This window comes from Ambystoma mexicanum, chromosome 8, assembly GCF_040938575.1.
Source record: "Ambystoma mexicanum isolate Mex_15411 chromosome 8, UKY_AmexF1_1, whole genome shotgun sequence".
Classification (NCBI taxonomy): domain Eukaryota; kingdom Metazoa; phylum Chordata; class Amphibia; order Caudata; family Ambystomatidae; genus Ambystoma; species Ambystoma mexicanum.
This window is the reverse complement of record NC_090929.1, coordinates 1614185232-1614198904: the sequence shown is the minus strand read 5'-3', so window position 1 is coordinate 1614198904 and position 13673 is coordinate 1614185232. Positions and strand designations below refer to the sequence as shown.

The 13673-nt window shown below is 48.2% G+C and overlaps 1 protein-coding gene across 1 annotated transcript in view; it reads right to left on the bottom strand.

The window, feature by feature from the left end:
* TDRD1 (tudor domain containing 1) overlaps window positions 1–514 on the bottom strand; it is a 2044642-nt gene extending 2044128 nt beyond the window's left edge. Inside the window, exon 1 of the mRNA XM_069611868.1 lies at window positions 429–514. The gene's annotated coding sequence lies outside the window, so the exon portion shown is untranslated. The remainder of the gene's footprint in view (window positions 1–428) is intronic.
* Between the last annotated feature and the right edge of the window lie 13159 nt (window positions 515–13673).

Here is a 13673-nt window from a genome sequence, read left to right as displayed (position 1 = left end):
TAGTACTTGCCAATCACAAGTCCTCGCCAAGCACTGCATCAAACCCACGCCCCCATAGTACAACAGCCCCTCTCATTATGCGACTTCGCCCAGATCTGGCTGGTTTAATATTCCGGGGTTTGTTCTGGCTTTTGAACACAAAAACTTGGTTTCCCACCCCCTCCTTCCAAACGGTGTACGAGCTACCACTCCTCACGGTAAACAAGCGAAATCGTTTGAGGAAGAGAATAAGTGCTGCGCGTTACACGGGGTGTCTTGGCAGCCACGTCCTCGAGCTAGGCTGGGCCTAAGGGAACAGGCGCAAGCATCCAACCAAGGAAAGCCCGGAGCAACCGGGATGGTCAGACCCGCAACCCGTTTGCCTAGCTAGGCTAAGGGCCCGGGCAGCACCGTACCGAAAATTAAATGGCATTGAACTGACCGCTTACCTCCAACTGTGCCGCGCGCTCCTTCAGCGCTCTCTGGCACCTTCCCTTGCCTGGCGATTAGACGGCGGCTCCGCGCGTGAGCAACCTCCATGCGCAATGCGCATGCGCACGCCCCCTTGCCAAGCATTACTGAGCCAAGATGGGGCCCTTGATCAAAATGGAAGGAGGACGTTTCGGTGGCAAAGTCCATTTCATAGGATTACATTTAACTTTTTTTTTTTTTCTTCCAAAGAATCTTTTTATTGAAATTTTCCAAATACAAGTATATCATTAGGCATCATTAAAATTGTGCAGAGGTAAACAAGTAAAATTAGAACAAAACAAAGAAACAATAAACCACAACAAATGAGTTCGGGGGAGTCAGTCGGAGGGAACAAGAGGTGGCGACATCAAAGGCACTTAGTTCCTTTAGTGGGACGAAGTTCAAGGTCCATGGCTCTGAGCATAGTGGTTATCAAGTTGGGGTCATAAAGGATATGAATGGCTGAGGTCCCTGGCTAGATAGTTGGCCTGAAGCGTTTCCTACAGTTGTTCAGCTGACCTTTTGGTCATGCTTTGCTATCCAATGAAGGGTTGGAGGTTGTCTCACCACTCCTGGAAATTGCTGTGCATAATCTAAAAAAAGGTGCCCAGACATTGTAGAACTTTCTATTTCCAAAGCGGAAGGCTGTTATTTTTTCTATAAATGCTATGTCACAGCACTTGGTCCACCACATGGGAACTGCTGGGCCCTCTGGGTGTTTCCATAGTTTTGCTATCAAGGTTTTTGCTGCTGTAAGTAAGTGAGAACACAGCTTCGCTATGCGACCAGTCATCAGGAATTGGCCTTCGCCCGTAGCTCCCAGTAGGACTATACCCAGGTCCCATGGGATTGATAGGCCTGTGATCCGTCTGTTTCGTTCTAATACTTCTTTCCAGAACTGCGTGGTCTTGGGACACAACCACAGGAGATGGAACAATGTGCCTGTGTCTGAGCAGCCTCTCATTGCGACGGGATTACTGGATTCTTCTTGTTTAAGATTTCCGGGGTTGGGTACCACCTGTAGCTATGGATTTTGCGGATTTTTACCTTGAATCCAGATGCTTCCCCGAATGCTACTAGTTCTTGACACAGAGCTCTCATGGAGGCTTCAGTCCAGGTTACAGTTAGTAGGACATTGTCTGCGTATCGTATAGGGCTTTTTTATAGGATTCCCCTTCACTTTCATCCCGTGTATGAGTGGGTTCTGGTGAATCCTAATGGCAAACGGTTCCATGGAAAGCGCAAATATGAGTGGTGACAAAGGGCACCCCTGTCGAGTGCCCCTAGTTACGGCAATTTTGGCCGATCTAGCGCCATTTATTCTAAGTGACATGTTGGTAATTAGGGCCTAGTCCAAAGTGGTTTAAGATCTGTCTTACATATCCCCTGTCCAGCATATCAAGTGAGAGAACTGCCATTTCCATTACAGTCCTAGTTTCTGATTCTATTATGTTTAGGGTGCGCCTTGTGTTGTCCTGTGTGCTGCAGCCTGGGATAAATCCTGTTTGGTCTTGATGTATTAAGTCTGGGAGAATTTGCGCCAGTCTGCGTGCAAGGATCTTTGAGAATACTTTGGCGTCGTTGTTCATTAGAGTGATGGGTCTATATGACGCACTGTGTTCTAGGTTTTTCCCGGGCTTCGGAATCAGTACTTTTAGAGATTCCTCCATTGACGGGGTAATGCTGCCTGTAGAAAGGAATGTGTTGTATAGGGTTGCCAGGTGGGGAGCTAAGATATGTTCGAATTTCTTATAGAATTGGGTCGTCAGCCCATCAGGGCCTGGGGCTGTGTTTTTCAGGGAGCAAATAGTTTCTGCCACCTCCTCTGTCGTAATGAGGAGCTCTAGGGATTCAATTTGGGGATGTGAGTTTCCTTTTTGGGCAGTGGATAGGTATTGGAGCTGTGCTGTCTTGTTTGTTGGGGCGCCGGACATGATGCCCCTGTGGTTTTCTGTCATTACCCCCAGTTTATCTGATTCTGCATAGTGGATCTTGCCGCTCAGGTCTAGGAGGCTGTGGATATTGTGCCGAGAGTGCAGTTTTTTAAGTTAGTGCACCAGCAGATGGGTTGCCTTGTTGCTGTTTAGGTAGTAATGCCGTTTTGTATATCTAAGGGCTCTGTCCGATAGGTCCGCCAAATGCATTTCCAAGGATGCCTTTGCCTTTTTGAGCTCCCTGCCTGTTTTTGGTGGTTCGGCGTCTCTTGAAACTTTCTTCCAGCTACGCAACCTTCCAGCTTAGATTGCTGCAATTGGTTCCTTCGTCTATGCGCCTCCGTGCAGTTGATTCCTACCCCTCTGATTACCAGTTTCATTGCATCTCAGACGGTTGCCTCGGAGGTGTCTTTTGCTGTGTTTTTCTTGAAGTAATTTGTGAGAGACTGAAAGCTCTGTGCTGGTTGCAATATCTGTCAGTATGTGGTCTTGCAGTTTCCAGAACCTTTGTGGAGGGTCTGGCAGTCCCTGCACTTGCAGGTGTGCGATCACTGGGGCGTGATCTGATATTATCCTGTGTCCAATTTGTATATCTTCTATGCATGGGAAGAGAACACTGGATGCTAGCAGAAGGTCAATTCTCGAAAATCCTTTGTGGACATGCGAGTAGAACGTGTAGTCTCAGACCCCTTTGTTGGCAAGTCTCCAGAGGTCTATTGTCCCCGTCTCCCTTAGGAACTCTGCCATCCCCAATGCCCTGGTATAGTCCTCCCTGGTGAGCGGCAGTGTTTTATCAGTAGTTAGGTTGAAATCGCCTCCGATTAGCAAGCGGCCCTCTGTGAAAATAGTTGTAATTGGAAGGATATTGCAGAGGAAACGGTCTTGAGCATTGTTTGGGCAGTACACCACGGCTACAGTGATTGGTAGCTCGACCACGAGTCTCTTAAGAAGGAGGAATCCTTAAGGGAAGTTCCTTAATCAGAATGCAGACGTAATGCAGTGGAGTTCCTTCAAACGAGCCGTAGTCGAGTTGCCGGGTAATGAGAATGCAGGCGTAATGCTGTGGAAACAGAAAGTGCAGTTCCTTCAAACGAGCCATAGTCAAGTTGCCCGGTAATCAGAATACAGAACGGCTGTCAAAGGTCCAGGAAGGAATGCTGGATTCCGGCTGGGAATAAACAAAGGAGAAAATGTAGCAAGGCCCAAGTAAGTAGCCGGAGCTTCAAAGAAACGAGAACGCTAATCGGAAGCACCGGTTTCCCGCCATCACATTGTTTAAATACAGTCATGAAACGCATTCTGGTCACATGACGTTGTTGATCACGTGACGGCCCTTGACAACAGCGTCCGGACGGACAGTGCGGTGTCTCAGATATGCAGCACGTCTCCATGGAAACTTCCTGGTGAGTCTCCAACAGGAATAAACCAGTCTCACTGACGTTCTACAGGCGAACTGCTGTTTGTTGTAACGCGAGTCAGTAAGCATCCTCATCTTGGTGTTCACAGAGGTATATGCAGAGGCAGGAGCAGCAGCAGACATGACAGATAATATATAAAACCTCAAATTCTGTGATGAGAAACCAGATGGTTTAAATGTACAAATTGTGAAATTAATAGTAACAGAACAGTACTGGTTGTAATCTGATTGAAATCTGTGATTATGAGTGAATAAATAAAAAGAAATTAAAAAACAGAGTGAATTAGATAAGGTTAAAATGAATCAGAACATTAGGGACTATAACTGAGACGAGGAAGAGGGGCTAAGAGGTGCAGCTCTGTAGTGTGCAGTCTAGTGGTTCTAATGACCCACACCTGAGTTAGACTTTTAGATATTTAAAGCCCCTTAAGGTGCAGGCCATTAGACGGCAGCAGTGGGAGCAGCAGAAGCATGAGGAAGACGCTGGAGTGCTGCTGTTTTTCAAGCGAGACGCAGTGCATAGAGAGTCATAGGAGTCGGGAATCCGAAATGCAGAGATTGCACAGCAGAAGCGGTGCTGAGACTGGCTGTCACGTGGGAGAAAGCAGCTCTCCTAATTCTGTGTCCTACTCTGGTGGTTGGCCTTCACAGAAGTATGTGTTATGTATCTGATTATATCATTAGTCACCATGTTTCTATTAAATAATGCCAGGAGACAAACTTCATGTCTCAACTCCTTTTATTCATTCTAGTTCTATTCTCTATTCATTCCACATTCCACATTCTACATTCTACAAGCCACAACAGTATGCAAGGAACAAAGCAGGCTCCCTCTTGTGAGAAACCAGAAGGTGTCTCACCCGCTAGTTCCTGTGGATCTCTCTCTCAGGTGGCCAGGGCACGGCCATCGCCTTTGGATCCAGACCCTGGGGTGGACCAGTGCGGGAAGGTCACCTGGGTGAGGGATGTTCAGGCGGTGGGAGTGGGACACCTGATGGCGAGACGCGGTATCCCCTTCCCTGTAACACCATTAACCCATCTTACCCGGTAGGGTACTTGGGATCTTTAACCAGCCCCTTTCCCTTCACGAACACTTTCACACGGACAGCCCACTCTGGGAGAAAACAAACTCACACCCGTGTATTGTACCTGACATGTCCCACTATTATGGTCAGGCAATTATTGGTAACCACTCATACCTGACTTCCATTAAACTTCCCCACACCGATAAGACGGAGCACGAGAGCACACTTTGAGTGGGGTAAAGCACACAAAGTAATAGCGTTTTCCAGGTGCCAGCTGAACGAGGGGAGAAAGACGGCACAACTAGAAGGGTGGGCAAGGAGGGAGATACCCTTGATCTTTACAACAAGAAACTATGACTTTTCTAAATCCTATAGATTAAAGCGCATAAGGCCAGGAAACTGACAGACTAAAGTATCATGCATTGTGTGTCAGAGATACCCAGGGGCCTCCTGCATTTTTATTTATTTTACTGTTTGTATAGCACGCTACAACATAAGGGCATAGAGGCGCTGAGAAGAATATGTATGCAGGCTTGCTTAAGGGTTACAGGATAGCAGCCCAGTACAATGGATTGATACAGGTACATAGTTTACAATAGGTTACATGTCAGGTACTATAAGCAGTACAGTATTCAAATGATGGCGGTAGGGGGAGGCGAGTCAAACAAAAAGCTTTGTCTTCAAGGCTTTACGGAAGGTTGTGTGGGATTCGATCATCCTGAGTTGGGCAGGGAGGGTGTTCCAGTAAGTTGCAGCCAAGGTAGGGAAACTGGAGCCACCGGCTCGCACTCTTCGTGTATGAGGAACAATGAGGCGATTCGCATATGCAGACCTGGAAAGTCTAGAGGGTGTTTTTTTGATGATTCTCTGAGCTAAGTAGGTGGGTGTCAATCCATGGATGCATTTGTGTGCAATGGCCAGTGTTTTGAAAAGGATCCTTTCTTTGACGGGCAGCCAATGAACCTGCCTTCTAACCCCAGAGATGTGATCCCTGCGAGCTGTACCAGTCGCGGCCCTCGGGGCATTATTCTGAGCTACTTGAAGTTTCGACAAGTTCTTTTGGGATATACCAACATTGAGTGCGTTACAGTAGTCTAGCCTAGATCCGATAATGGCCCTCGCAATGGTGATGCAGTTTTCTTGTGACAGGAACGGCATAACTACATTGATTAGTTTGGAGTGGTAGGCAGCTGAGGAAGAAGCAACGACGTGGCTGGATCTGCAGGGCTACCCGGAACGAGACAAGGAAGAGGCCCAAGGGGGACACGATATGTGACTGGGATACGGTATGCATACTGTTAAGGTGTAGAGTGAGCACCCCAGGGGTGCCTAGATGAAGATTAAGATTACTGGGCGCGGCTGAAGGAGGCTGATATTTTGATAGGATACCGCTGACTGTAATGGACTTGAAGGACTGGAATATAGCAGCGTGTATATATACGTAAATTGTGTAGCAATGTGTAGTTAACCCGAAGTGATATAGGAGCGGCAGGGCGAAAGCACCCTACCCCCCGAATTATAGTTGTAGTAGTAATAGGTTAGCCACTAGGGCGGCCTCACCCTGCGGAGCTTCGAGTACAGGCGAGAGCCAGAAAGAGCTAGATGCGGGGGAGCCTGAGATCCAGGGATGGAGCTGGGCAACAGTTCAGGGGAGTTCTGTTGGGGAAAGGACGGGAGGCGGCAGGGAGGGGGAACGGGAAGTTTGGGGTGTTTTTGGTTAAGGGGAATTTGGAATGGGAAACGAGCCTATACAGATTGGATTGGAACTTAAAGTCAGACTGCACCTGTGGGAGGAGGAATGGAACTTGTACAGGCCATGGGGGACCTAAAGATACTTACATGGAACGTGCGGGGGCTCAACAGCGTGGGGGCTCAACAGCTACTTAAAAAGGAACAAAGTTATGTTGTACCTGCGCAGACAGAAAATAGATATTGCATTGCTGCAGGAAACCCACCTTACATGAGAGAGGATGGACACGATTGCTGGGAAGTGGAAAGGAGTGCTGGTGGGCTCATCGTACTCGGCTTACGCAAGAGGAGTGCTTATTTGGGTGGCGCCACATGTCCCTCTTAAGCGATTGCAAGTGGTGGCTGAGACAGACGGGAGGCTGGTTATTCTGAGGGGACTGGTGGAGAACAGGGAGATAAGCATTGTCAACACGTATGCCCCGAACCAGAACACAGCGGCGTACATTAGAACATTGTGTGCGAACTTGAGCGCATGTGTAGGAAGCGCGATGATCTGGGGAGGGGACTTCAACTGCGTACTGAACCCGAGGATAGACAGATCGGATGGGAAGATGGATAGACCAGCCCCTGCAGCCAAAGCGTTACAGACATTGCTGGGTGACTTTGGTTTGGAGGATGCATGGAGAGTGAGGCACCCCCAGGAAAGGCAATATTCACATTATTCTGCCCCACAGCAGTTATCCACGAGGCTGGTTTATGGCTTCACAACACCTAAAATGATAGCGGAGATCACACAAATAGAGTACAAGGCCAGGGTCCTTTCGGACCACTCGCCCCTGATTCTCGCATGGCATTACTGCCCCCCGAAAGCAAGGATCCCGACATGGCGCCTACGAGCGGAATCGTTGCGAGACCCCTTTTTTAGGGAGGACTTGAGGGAGGAGATTGTAAATTATTTTGAAACAAATACTGGGAGCGTGGATTCGGCGGGAACACTATGGGAGGCCTTTAAAGTTGTCATGAGGGGGGTAGCCATAGCGAAATCCAGGGGCCTACAAGGTGGGGTTTTAGCCGAACTGCAGGAGATGGAGGAAAAACTAGAAGAGGCTTTAAGGGGCGGAGACGATACAGCAGAGGAGCTAGAATTGACACTTAGGCTACAGCAAAAATGTGCAGAATATTGGGAGAGATTGTGTAACCTCAATTATAAAAAATGCGTAGAGAGACTGTTAGGCTCACCTGGCTCCCACAGGGGCGTCGATCTGAACAGGACAGCTGCGGTCTCCACCAATGTAACGCGTAGTGCCGAGATGACAGACTGGACTGGTCCACCTAGCTTTGTTTGCTTGGCCCATAGGAATATTCTTCTTCAAATGGAGAAGGGGAATTAACCACCCGTGGAGTTGAGCGTTAACCCCCCCCCCACTCCCGCTGATCTCCCCACTGATCACCTTTGATGTCCCCTCTTAGAGTCTCACCTGATGGTTTGGAAAGATGAGCTCTCCATCCTGCATTGAGCGCAGGGACGCGTAGATAACCAGTTGCTTCACTGGCTCGAAGGAATTGGTGAGTTCCAGAACAATATTGACTCTGAGAGTCCCGGCAAGACGCCGTAAGTATGTAGTTGGTAAGAGTTCAAATGTCTGACTTTCACTCTGTCTGATTCCTTGCAGGTTGCAGCTTGACCCTAGCGAAGAGTTCCTTGTGGCAACCGGTAATATTCAGGTAAGGATTTGTATTATCCAACACAGTTCGATAAAATAATGTCCATATGTAACCTGTAGCTTTCTCCCTTATTCAGGCGCTGAGAGAAAGTATGAAGTCTCGGGGAATAATGCCTCCGGTGGTAAAATCAGGTAAATCTATTGTGGTGAGGAGGTTTCCCCTTGTTTGTCCCTTTGTTTCACCTTGCTGTCCTTTTGTTTCCCCTTAGGGGCCGGGGTTCGGCGAGGATGCAGTGGAAGCTGTGCCGACCCGTGAAGAGGAATAGTACCCCCGGTGGTAAAATCAGGTAAGTCTATGGGGGGTAATTGTTATTGCCTCTGTGTATTCCCTTGGCTCACCTTGCTGTTCTGGTCTTCCCCTTAGGTGCCGGAGTGTGGCAGGAACATGCAGAAGGATGCGGTGGAATGTGAAGACGCTGCGAAGGCTGGTGAGTTCAGCGCGGCGCTGCAGCAGGCGAGGCCACGCGCATAAAATAACTTCTTTCTTCCAGCTCGAAGGCGCGATGGATCGGGAATTCAGGTAAGGATCAATGGTATTGCTCTTGTTCTAACCTTTTCTCCTTCTTTCTCCCTTTTTCTAGGAGCTCCAGACTCGAGGCGGGCGTGGCAGAAGACTGGATGCAGACTTGCAGGCACGGTGAGCGTAACGCTGCTGGATGCAGAATAACGCAAAGCGTGTGCTGCTCTTCGGACGTGGTTTAAATAGCCTCCAAAGTAGTCCCAGGTAAGTATTCCTCCCCAGCCCCACCCAAGTAAAAAAATAGTCCCTAGGTAAAGTAGTCCCTTCCAAGCCTCTTTTGGCTTGGAGCTCTTGCAGCATGGTCTGCATCAGGTAAGTTTTAATCTATGAGCCTGGCGCCTATGGCGCCAGGACTGGCTCTCCATATGAGCCTGGCACCATAGGCGCCAGGAATGCACCCAAATAGCCCCTAGCAGGGGTTGTTGGGCTTGCTTAGAATAACTTGATGCCTGCCTTTGGGGTTGCTGGACTTGGTCTGGGTCCCCGGGGGTAGGCATCATGACAGAGACAGCATGCGGGAGGTGATAAATCGGGGAGACTTTTGGCGTGGTTATATAAGAGTGAGACCCCCAGAGTCACAATCAGGACTATAGAAAGAGAAGACGGTAGCTTAGAGGACACCCAGGAGGGCGTTAATCAAGCGTTTGTGGATTATTATAAGGTATTATACGGAGACGACGGGGAGAGTAGTCGTGCTATGATGGAAGAAACGCTTGAGGACATGGGGTTGCCCAAGATTAGTGAGGAGGAGAGAGAGGAACTAGACACCCCGATTACTTTGGAAGAATTAGGGGAGGTGGTGAAGCAGCTGCTTACTAGTAAAACCCCAGGGGCAGATGGACGCCCAAGTGAGTTTTACAAAGTATACATGGAAGAAGACCTCCCCCCCACTGTTAGAGATGTTAAACGAAGCGTTCGAGACGGGACGCTTACCGGAGTCACTGAGAGAGGCCGTCATAATACCGCTCCCCAAACCTAATAAACCTGGGCATAGCTGCGGTTCCTATAGACCCTTGTCAATGCTGAATCAAGACAGCAAGATATTAACTGCTGTTTTAGCAAATAGACTGAAGAAGGTTATTGGCAAACTAATACACCCGGATCAAACGGGCTATGTCCCACATAGAAACATTACCAATAATCATAGGCGACTCCAGAGAATCATTGAGTGTGGCAGAGAAAGTGATGATGAAATGGCAATTGTGTCTTTGGATGCAATCAAGGCCTTTGATTCAGTTAAATGGCCATGGCTGCTTGCGGCCCTGAAGCACTACGGGTTAGGGCCTGGATATGTAAGGTGGGCGAAAAATATTATATAGCGAACCGCTGGCTAGAGTTAGGACAGGATCTGTGATATCAGAAAGGTGGCAGCTCATCAGGGGTACTAGACAGGGATGTCCGTGGTCTCCAATGCTCTACATACTGGCCATGGAACCTCTAGCAATATATCTGAGGCAGCAATATGACACCATAGGCATCGAGGTGAAAGGGGGGCGGCATCTGATCTACCTATGCAGATGACATGCTACTGTACCTCCAATTCCCAGAAGAAAATCTCCAGTACATCCTAGAAGTTCTGGAGAGATATGCTATGCTGTCCGGTATATAGCAGTGAACCCCCAGAAGTCCAACATGTTCCCATTAGGGGGGTACATGGGGATCCCATCGGAGCGACTACCTGTATTGCAAGTACCATGGGCGGTTAGCACATTTCGGTACCTGGGGATAGATATATACCACACCGTGGAGGAGGAGCATAGCTGCAACACAGAAGTAGCCATTAAAAAAATTGAGAAGTGCATGCAATTTTGGGCAAAGCTACCCTTGGCGATGATGGGGCGGGGAGCAATGCTAAAGATGGTGGTTCTGCCAAGGCTCCTACACTACTTCGGGAACATACCGTACCTGATTCCTAAGAAGTTCTTCACCAAACTGAATAGCATGTGTAGGGACTTTTTGTGGCATGGCACGCGAAATAGAGTGGCGTTATGGAAGCTACAGAACTTCCATGACAAAGGATGGATAAAACTGCCCAACTATGAGGCGTACTACGTGGCAAGCCAGTTGCAATATGTCGCCAAATGGCTCTCTGACGAAGAAACCTCGGCATTTAGGCTGTTTGGGCGCGATTGTGCACCTTTTTATCTGAAAGAGATGATGTGGGTACCCAGGGCGGAAATGGTGGGGCACCCTAAAATGATGCTACTGGGGTGGACGGTGTGGCGCAGGGCATGCCAGATGATGGAGAACCCGTCCCCATGCTTTCCGCAGATACCACTGGTTGCATTGACGGGGGCAGACATGCAGCTACGAATGATACTCAGGAACCACTGGGAACCGGCTGGGGTGGCAACAATGGGTGATATTTGGCGGGAGGGCTCTAGTATTACTTTTGAGGGGCTGCGGGAAGAAACTGGGTTGCATGAGGGCCAGTATATTATGTAATATAGAATGGTACAGAGGATTAAGAGAACATGGCCTGAAACTGTGTTGGAGGAAGTATCAGATGCCACCATAGACATGATATACGACATAGCTGAAGGGGGTCATGAGATTTCCAGATTGTATGAAATGCTGATGTCTAAAGTGGGGAAGGAGGTCACGCAGTTGAGACTAGATTGGGAAACGGAAGTTGGAGCCCCGATGGAAGACGGGATGTGGGAACGGGTGCAGGGGTATCATAAGAAGGTGCCTAGAAACGCGAGGCTGAAACAGATTCAACTCTACATAACGCATAGGGCATATATGACGCCCTGGAGGATATTGAGGTTTGAAAATGTAGGACGGCAAGCATGCCCCAAGTGTGATGAGGAGAATGCGGGCATGGTGCATATGTTCTGGTCATGCCCGATCATAGAACGTTTCTGGAGGGGAGTGAAAGGGAAACTGGAAAAAAAGGGGGTCAAGATTGTAGTGGATACAGTGTGGGCCTGTCTGCTGGGGGGGTTCCCAGGACCACAGAAGCTCAGGCACGTGAGTAAGCTGAGGGATCTGGCTTATGTGCTTGCAAAAAGGAGAATTGCCATGGGATGGAAGACATGCCACGTGCCAAATGTGGAGGTGTGGTGGAGAGATTTGCAAAAATGGGCGGAAGCCGAAACCATGGTAAGGCAAGAAGCGAGTAGCACAGGGGGGGAGGAGGAGACTGAGTCCCTGATGGCCTGGAAATCATTGATAGCTGAACTGTTTGGGTCGATAGGTGACCCGGCGGAGCCTGTAGAAGAGGAGACCGCACCACAGGATGCGGAAAAGGAAGGTTTAAAGTAATAGACTCGTAGAGGGGGGTGGGATAAGGAAAGTAGCGGCTAGAAGTTAAGAAAGTGTAATGAAACTGTTGGAACATGCACTGTTTGTTGGGTTTGTATTGTTTAGTTGTGTTTATAACTCAATAAAATGTTTTAAAACATTTTTTAAAAAACTAGGCCAGGGCGACAACCCAATATCATGGACTTTTTCAGTAAAACATCTGCCCCCATTACTAATAAAGAGGGGAAGGCAGACCGAAGGCCAGTAGAATGTGCTAAACAGGAGCCAAAACTAACATTGACACAGGTGCCAGTCACCTCCCTTCCACCGACCACATTGGTTAATTCCTTTACCTTTGACAATAATGGATCTTTACTCAACTCATGCAGAAACCTAAGGAGAACATTCTTGAGTCCAGAAGTGATTCTGCAGAAGGAAATACCAGCAACTAACCTGTCAGGCACCCCAGACTTGGGCACATTTGTTTCATCATCTTCCATATAAAACGAGGATCGTTATTCCAGTGAAGGGTCTGATTCCAGTGAAGACTCCAATCTCCCTGGTAAAGGTGATTTGCCAGAAGAAATGTTGCAGTCTATTCAGTCCATTGAATACAAATTAGAAGCTCTCTTTCACTTGTCACCAAATTGGCAGAAAATCAGTCCAACTTCACTGCCCTTCTGGGAACCGTTATGCAGAGATTGGTTGCTAGAGAGCGCCTACATTTGAAAACAACTTCTTCCTTGAATAAAGCCAGCCTATAGACTAAGCGGGCAAAACCGCCCACAAGTAAGAGGGCTGAAGCAAGGGATTCCTCCCTGATACCAACGATTGTTGAGTCAAGCCAACCACGGATAGACCCAGAAAGGGAGCAAGACATTGTTGATATTGTGGCCCATTCAGACGACCATGCACTGGAAACCCTTTGTGTGGAGATGTCAATGCTGAATAGCCCTCTGACGATGATGCTAGATAAAATGGATTCTAGCATCACACTATCTATTGGAAACAGTACCCTAAGAAAGCAGCCTATTAAAACCTGGAAACTTGAGCCCAAAGTTAGGCATAACCTACCTCATGCGTATGGATGTTACACGATTAATAACGAGCTGGATGAAGACACAGTAAGGCAGGTGAGCATACATGGCCCCTTGGATAACTGAATTAGAGTATCAAAAGGAAATGGGAGGGGCAAACGAACTACGTAGGACAACCTTTGAATTATTGAAGGACTGGGTAGGAATTGCAAGTTGGTCAGAACAACCAGATCCCAACACAATGGTTTCCAACGTTTGAATAAAGAAAAAAGAGTGATAGACAGTCTAGAAAATGTGGATGATCCAAAACAACGGTCAACAAAATTGTGTCAACAGGTGGCAAAACCAGCCCCTGTCACAGAGTGGATAGACCCGTCTTGCCCCCATGAACGACACCAGCAGAAACTCACAATGGTTCTTGGCAAAAAGAACAATATAAATGACTGCCCATCTTGGCGGGACTATGTTGAATTGTCACAACAAAGCAAAGAGCAGCAAACAGAGGGACAAGCCCTGGATGGCTGGATTCGGGACTCAAAGTTCATCAAAATTGTCGAAATATGTCCCACGGCCACCAGCCCATTCTTAAACCGTACATGGTTAGTTGAACAGTTTTGGCTAATACCAACTT